Below are 7,507 nucleotides of genomic sequence, written 5' to 3'. Positions count from 1 at the left end.
GATGGGGTCCTGGAAACCTGCTGAGCAGCAGCACCTCACCTCTAACACTCACACACACCATTTCTACACAGTAAAAAGATTAAAAAAAAAAAAAGAGCTTTTTCAGGGATGGGCAGCAATGGCAAACCTGGTGAAGCTGAACCTCTGCCACAGGCGTGAGGACAGCAAAGGAAGAGGCTATGTACCTTACACTGCTGGTGATGGAGCTGCTTTCATGTCACTTGATTGATCTCCTGGGTGGTACCTGCACTGTCACTTGTCTCAGCCCCAGCACAAGTCAGCTCTGCAGTATTCACAGGGAAGTTCTGACTGCAAGCAAGCTGTGTAGATCTTGCTGCAAAGGAAAACACGATGTGAGAGTGTCTAGCATCTGCAGCAGCGCTCACAATAGGAGGCAGCAGTGCAAAGTACAGTGGTGGAAACAGCAGATTTATAAACACAGTAAGAGCTGAAATTTGTTCTTCCTACAAGCAGACGACATCTCTTGACTTTTGTGTAGGGCACAGATTAATTCTGTTATTTGTATCAGGGTTTTTTGACTTGTGCCCTCATAACAAAGTAATCTCTTTAGCTACATTTCCTTGAAAATCTGTATAATGAGCAGGGAATCAGTAGGCTTGTGGCATCAAGATACAGCATACATTGAAATCCAGTTACACAAAGGAGGAGCAGACTCTTTGTACCTATAGCAAAAGCACAGGGAAATCTCACAGAAAAACCTACGTGGAAGCAAGCAGCATTTGTCATCAGCAATTGATTCACCTCATAACAAAACCAGGATATGCTATGGTACAAAGAACCTCACCTGTCACTTTCTCCTGGTGGGGCCCTGGAATAGGCACAAAACCCCTAGGTAGAGGTACCTCATCTGGAATATTTAAAGTTTAAACCTGGTTGGGCCGAAGTTCTAGTTAGTCCCTTTCCATAATGATAGGGTGAGGGATTTTTTGCTAGGTTTTTGCTTTTAAAAGCAGACTTTCTTATCGGAAGTTCTCACATCCATACCCCTGCAGTTTGTTTCTGAAAGACTATAGTGCTTCCCACTGCCTTTTAGAAGTTAGCTGAGGCTGTGCTGAATATCTGTAGCAGGACTAGCACTTGGCTATGGAAGAAAAGGAAATGAAGAACCACCGATCTCAGCATTTTCACCTAGGTCATGCAGCCAAAAGGGTGACCACACCTGACTTAAAGAATAATGCCCCTATTGTGTAAGAGCAGACATAATCCTCACCCTCATTTCTGTCCTGTTCCGTGTACGATTTAGACTGACAGATGCGAGCTATCAACTTGCTTGTGTTTGTGTGGGGACAGACCTCTTGGTACCGAGCTCTGCCCTAAACAAGTTAGGAGAGTTTAGATTGCTCCTCAGGGGGGGCTGGCATAGATGGGGGAACACGGTGGAAAACAGCAGCTGTCTGCCATCAGCCTGAAGCATGCAGCAAGAGGGAGAAAGGGAACCTGACCATGGTAAGCTGCTGACTGAGAGGACTGGGCGTGACGGCACTCCTAGCACAGAGGTATGTGTCATTAGGAGCTGCTTTACTACATATACCCTACACGCATATGTATGTACATAGATGTGTGAATATAGATATATGATGCAGGTGATGCTCCTGTAGGACACTTTCCTTTGGCAGTACTGTTGATGAGCAGCTGGGATAATTCCAGTAATTCTCTTTTTAGAATTTCCCTCCTGCAGGCCAGAGGGTGCTGGTTCAACCAAACCAATGTTGTGCTTTTGACTGCACAGTACTAACTACAAAACGTGAGCAGCACTGAACACAGGCAATTAGCCTCTTTTTACGCTGTACTGAATCAGAACAGGTGGATGTTTTATTGTGAATTCTCTGCTTAAGAAACACCCAGGGCTTTGGTGAAGTCTGCTTGCTTAGTATTGCCTCCCAACCCAGAAGTTTGGCCTGAATCTTCCAAATATTTCTTGGTGCAGCCCTGCTATATGCCAGACAATAAATCCTGGGTCTGTATCTGTGTATCTGTGATGCTGCACATCTTCATTGGGCTGTTAGAAAGGTGCAGATGATCTTAATGATTTGCATTGCCACATGGAAAACTGAGCTGGAAGAACTTGAAAAGATACAGAGCATGACAGGAAGGATACTGAAAAGCACAGATGAAGCTGAGGCATTTTTAAGCCTGGAAAAGAGATGGGAAAGTAGGAACACGCAGTTCCACAAAATCACTAATGGCCCACTAAACAGGACTTATTTATACTCCATCACATCGCCTTTTTCAACAAGAGAGAAAACAGCCTTACAGCAGAAGTTGCACAAATGCTGACAGTTTTTCCATAAGAAATTCATCAGAAGTCACAAGCCTGCCAGCAGCTATGGATGTGGTTACCAGCAGCTATGGCAAGGCATTTTGGTTGCCCTTTGGAACAACAGTGTGGTTAAGAAAAGATAACTTGCACAAGGAGTGCCATGCCATGCTGCTCCATAAGATGATTTGGTGTCATAAACTATCTCAACATCTCCGTCAGCTATCACTAAGGGCACACTCACCTCCTCTGAGCCTTCCCTTAACTTCCCATTTATCAGCCAACATCAGCTCCATGCAGGGCCAACTATTGCCTACCCACCCTGCTCCAATCTGCTCTCTTACCACAGCTGAAACACAAAGCTGGCCAGAGCTCTGTGGGGTGCTCTGGCCAACCCAAAGGAAATGCAAGCACGTGTGGCACCTGAGCTAGATCCAACCTAACCTGGATTTGCTGGTACTGATTCTTAAACTGCAGCTTCACTCCAGACAACATACCTGCCCAGCAGGTGACAGGAGCTTGTAGTGTGTTGTAGTTCAAAAAGCATGTTTTAAGTTTTAAGGAAAAAGAACCAAATGACCTTAAACAACCTTGGCAGAAAAGAGCATATTATGAAGTTCCCTGGCTCTTGGCATGTGTCAAAACCCATCAGTAGCATCCTTTTTTATCACGCTAGCTGTGCCACATAAAACAGGCAGAAAAAATGGCCTTGAGAATGGAGAAACATGGCCTAAAATGGACTTTGTTTTCCTGCTAGTGCTTCTGCATGTTCCAGCCACTTCGGAAACACTGTTGCCTAGCAAACTGAAATCAGAAATATGGAAATCTCAAGTGTACTGGAATCTTTGTCAGCTCATTTATACTTCCTATCTTTTGCTAATATTTCTTACTCTGTTGGGAAGAACCTTTTTGCAAAAGGAGCAAGTCATTCACAACAAAAAGATTTTAAAAATGAAGGTCACCTTGCCACCATCCAAAATACCTTCCATACACTGTAATAGAATAAAAAAGGGAAGCTGATTAAAAAATTAACTTCTGCAGATGACTTTGAATCAGGAAAATAAAGTTGTGCCAGCAGACAGCTCTAATGCAAAACTGAGCAAATGCCAGAATCCTTATCTGCGGTTGCTTTTAGCAGAGACTGAGGTGCTCTTTCTCTAGCAAATGTGTGTTATGACAGGGAGTCTGGAGGGATTTCACCCATCTTGGTAGCACCTTGGGATCAGTGTATGCCATTACAAACAATAAATACTAAGTTCCCTCAATAATGGGAAAAGAAAGAGAAGCTGCTTAATGGGTTTTGAAGAACTTCTCCTGTCGTAGTTCCTAGATAAGCTTTTTAGACGTGTCTGCTTTCTAGCTTCAGAAAGACTGCCAGGTAATTGCGGAGTTAAGACAACCAATCACATATTTTTTTTCCAAGTGTGTATATTTGTTTCAAGAGAGATACTAACTTCCCATAAAAGCCTGCCCTATGACAGACAGTAGAGCTGTTCTTCCCTTCCCTCGGTTGCTCTGTGTCTTTGGTCAGCATTTTTGTCCTCACAGTTTATTCCTGCGGGACTCTCCTTGCGTCGCTACAGTACTAACGCTAGCAGCTGGGTGAACCTGTTAGCCTGGATGCACAAAGCCAGCCACCTACCTTGTCCACAGCCTCTCTGGCACAGCAGAAATGCTCAGCACTCTCCCACTCGGGATGCTGCCAAGGTTTAAGGTAGCAGCAACAGGACCACGACAGCCGGTGACACTGCTGCCCTATGCCCACCAGAGGCAATCCAATCCGCTCAGCTACTTACCTCCTGCTCTGAAACACACGATGGTAGTGTGGGCTTGCCTGAAGCTGGGAGCTATTCCGATGTCTCCTGCATCTTGCAAGAGCAGCACTGTTTTGTCCCCATGGAAGGAGCTCCTGAGTTTGCTGACTCTGGGCAGATAGAGCACCCTTTCACCATGTCTTCGTCACTTTGACTCACAGCCACAACACAAGCTTAAAAACAAAACCAGAATAAATCCTATCAAACCAGACACAAACCCAGCTTTTTAATTACAAAGTGTAAATAAAAACGTAAATAGCAGCTTGGTTTACACTTAACTGTGCTCCTTACTGCCTGTATTTCCACGTGTCCTGCTCTAGCAGGAGACAGAGACTGTAGTATTACTGCCCCTGCAGGACTCACCTTCTGACTGTGGGCTCTTCCTCGGGGTCATAGCTACCTAAATACACCTTCATGTTGCCTTTCAAAGACATAGGGCGCTATTTTTGTGACAGCAAAGCACTTCAGGTTTTTTAGGGAATCTTCAGTTTTGCACATTAACATGTTCCTGCCTGCCCTATCCTAGCACATTTGGAACAACTCAGTGAGGTTTATGATTTTTGTTAAGTTACCAGCATCCTGCAGAGACCGCATAAGACACTGTGACAACCCAGCTGACAGAACAAATAACTCTCTCTCTCTGCTTTTTACCAGCTTTAAGGCAGCTTCAGAATCATTACATGACAACCTGAGTTGGAAGTTATTTCAGTACAGGAACACTGTTAAAAGCAAACCGCAATACAACAGCTCACCAGCTTATTGCTTGTCATTTACACTACACACACTCAGGCCACTCCAACTAGGAAATATAACTAACATATTTCCATGCAGAATAAGGCAGTGCATATTCACTAATTCACAAAGTTGCAGTGACTCAAGGGCTTTTGACTGTCTGCCCATACCCATATCTTCAGTGTGCAACTAAGAAGAGGGAAGAAACAATTCTTATCATGGGCTTTCAGGCAGCTTGCTTAAGTGGTCAAAGAGCCCTCAGCACAAATACTTTTATAAGTAATCAAGCATATTTTTGCATGTAGTGTTTCCCTCTGTCTCATAAATACCAACTAACCACTGTTTCCTCAGGGACAAACCAAAAAATGTTCCCGTTGCTAAAAATTTATTCAAAATGACTCATCAGCACGTTAAAGTTACTTACCCAGCTTCAAACAATGTCAGCATCTTTTCAGGCCCTTGCTTCCAGATCACGTTAAATCCTTCTGCAGCATCAGCACAGCAGGTAAAACGGCACGACCTTTGGCAGGTTTGCTCTTTTACTTTCAGGGCCACTACCGCCTTGCTCTGGATCAGTGCATCCACTTAGCAGCGCCCCTTCCTGGATTTGGTGACACCTGCTTTCTCTAAGCGTCATTGCAAAACTGGTCCCGGAGCTATTAAAGACCAGTGCATTCCTCCCTCAAGGATTTTGGTTCTGGAAGGTGAGTTACTTTGCTCCAGGCTTTGCAAACTGGAGGATAGTGAGAAAAAGTAACGTTACAAGATTCAGATATAAGGCTTACCAAGTTAGTTTGGCAGATACTTCTAGACATAAGTGAACAAATTGGTCCTTAAAACTTTTACCTCCATTTTATCACTCCGTTTTATCAGTTTTTAGGCCTCAATGCAGGACACCTTACACAAGATTAATCCCTGCTCAAGCTGGAAATTGCTGATAGCATTTATTACTGAAAAGGTATTAGGACTCCTCTAAAAGATGAATGACAATGTCAGTGTCTTACCACAGTTCAGAGGTATGAACTCTGTTGGACTTGTGGGAAAGCAAGTGTCAGAGATCATTTTAAAGGCAAAGTGTTTACATTATATTGGGAAAAATTCACACTCTAAAACTTTGAGAGCTCTGTCAGCTGACAGGCTCATGTCTTGGGACAAAGGAGAGCAATTTAACAATAAAACTAAATGGAATCTGAGAGATCTGAGTTTAATACCTTGTGCTACCACAGTCTTCCCACATACTCTTGGATTGGTCACTTTACATAAGATGCATCATCCCTCAGCTAATTATTTAAAAGCCCAAATTAGTTAGTCAAAGCCAAAAGCTAGTCATCCGGAATTATTTTTATAGTCCATGGAAAAGATTGGTTATATCCAGAGAGCGATTCGTCCTACAGGAAGAATCTGGGGGCGATCAGATGAATTGGCCTCTGGAGGTCTCAGCGGTGAGTAATTCAGATTTCTGTACCTAGAAGTTTAACACGCAAGTTAAGCAAGATGAATCCAGCCCATCATCTCTGGAAGCCATCATTTCCCTTTGCAAACAGATGCCACATCTCTTCAATACCTCCTGGCAGCAAAGACCAGGAGATACACTGTGCCACTGTAAGATGCTGGAATGCTAATCAGGTCCAGACTTAAACAACACAGGGTATCGTTTGTTAGCTCCTTGTTAGCCCTGGCCATCCCATCACAAACTGGTACGCAACAGGACTGGACACGGAGAGGCACAGTGGGAGGAATGGTGTCCATGGTTTGCAACACTGACCCTCTATTTTAGTACACGTTCACAGAACTCCCATTAAGTGACCACACTCAGGTTGTATTCAAAAGTTCTGTCAGCTACAGCAATGCCACCCTGAGGCTTTTATCGAATGAAGCACCAGGTCAGTAACTCAACACAGCTCAGAATACGAGGTTAACAGATGATGGCGAGTTCCAGCACACCCCAGCTGCCTGGCTCACGGACGTTTTCGCACCATTGTACAAACACCTGAACCAGCCCACGAGGAGCACCTCAATATGCAAACTAACCATCAAGGCATGGCACAGAAGTACTTCCCCCCCCGAGTTATTTAAGGCTAGAGCAGAGCACAGTGTTAATGTTTAACCATTCTGCTGGTGGCAATTCCCATAGCTGAACTTGGATGTGACCATAAAAAGGAGTGAATGATGTATTTAGCCACCACTGAACGGCCCAGTGTAGCACCGTGGGTGCTGTTTGATTTACAACACTTCTAACCTACCACGTAACTATGATTCAAGTAACTTTCAGACTGAGGTTAGTTCGTTGCTACCCAAATGCAGTACCAAAACGCATCTCCGTTTGAGGCAGTCTTCTTGCTTGTACCTAGAACACAGCAGCACGTCCTCTTTTCCCCACATCTCTTCCCACTTCTTGTCACAAGTCGCTATGTTTAGGGTTGTGGAGGAAAAGCCTCAACAGCAGACTGCCATCACGTACTGTACCATGAACAGTACTCAGCCAGAAGGGTCCCAAAATCAGGCAGTAGATGCCTCATTTAGGTGAGGCAGAACCAGGTGCAAAAGCCCAGTCTGCTGCTACTTTGTTCTTGTTTCTATGGTTCAGTTTTGCCCTGTGAAGAACAAGCATTAAGGTTTCTGTATTTACCTAAAAACTGTGCCAGTGACTTGAAGACAATTGGGAAACGAAGATCAGCTATTA

This window comes from Anas platyrhynchos, chromosome 25 (genome assembly GCF_047663525.1).
Source record: "Anas platyrhynchos isolate ZD024472 breed Pekin duck chromosome 25, IASCAAS_PekinDuck_T2T, whole genome shotgun sequence".
Taxonomy (NCBI): Eukaryota; Metazoa; Chordata; class Aves; order Anseriformes; family Anatidae; genus Anas; species Anas platyrhynchos.
This window is presented reverse-complemented; position numbering follows the sequence as displayed.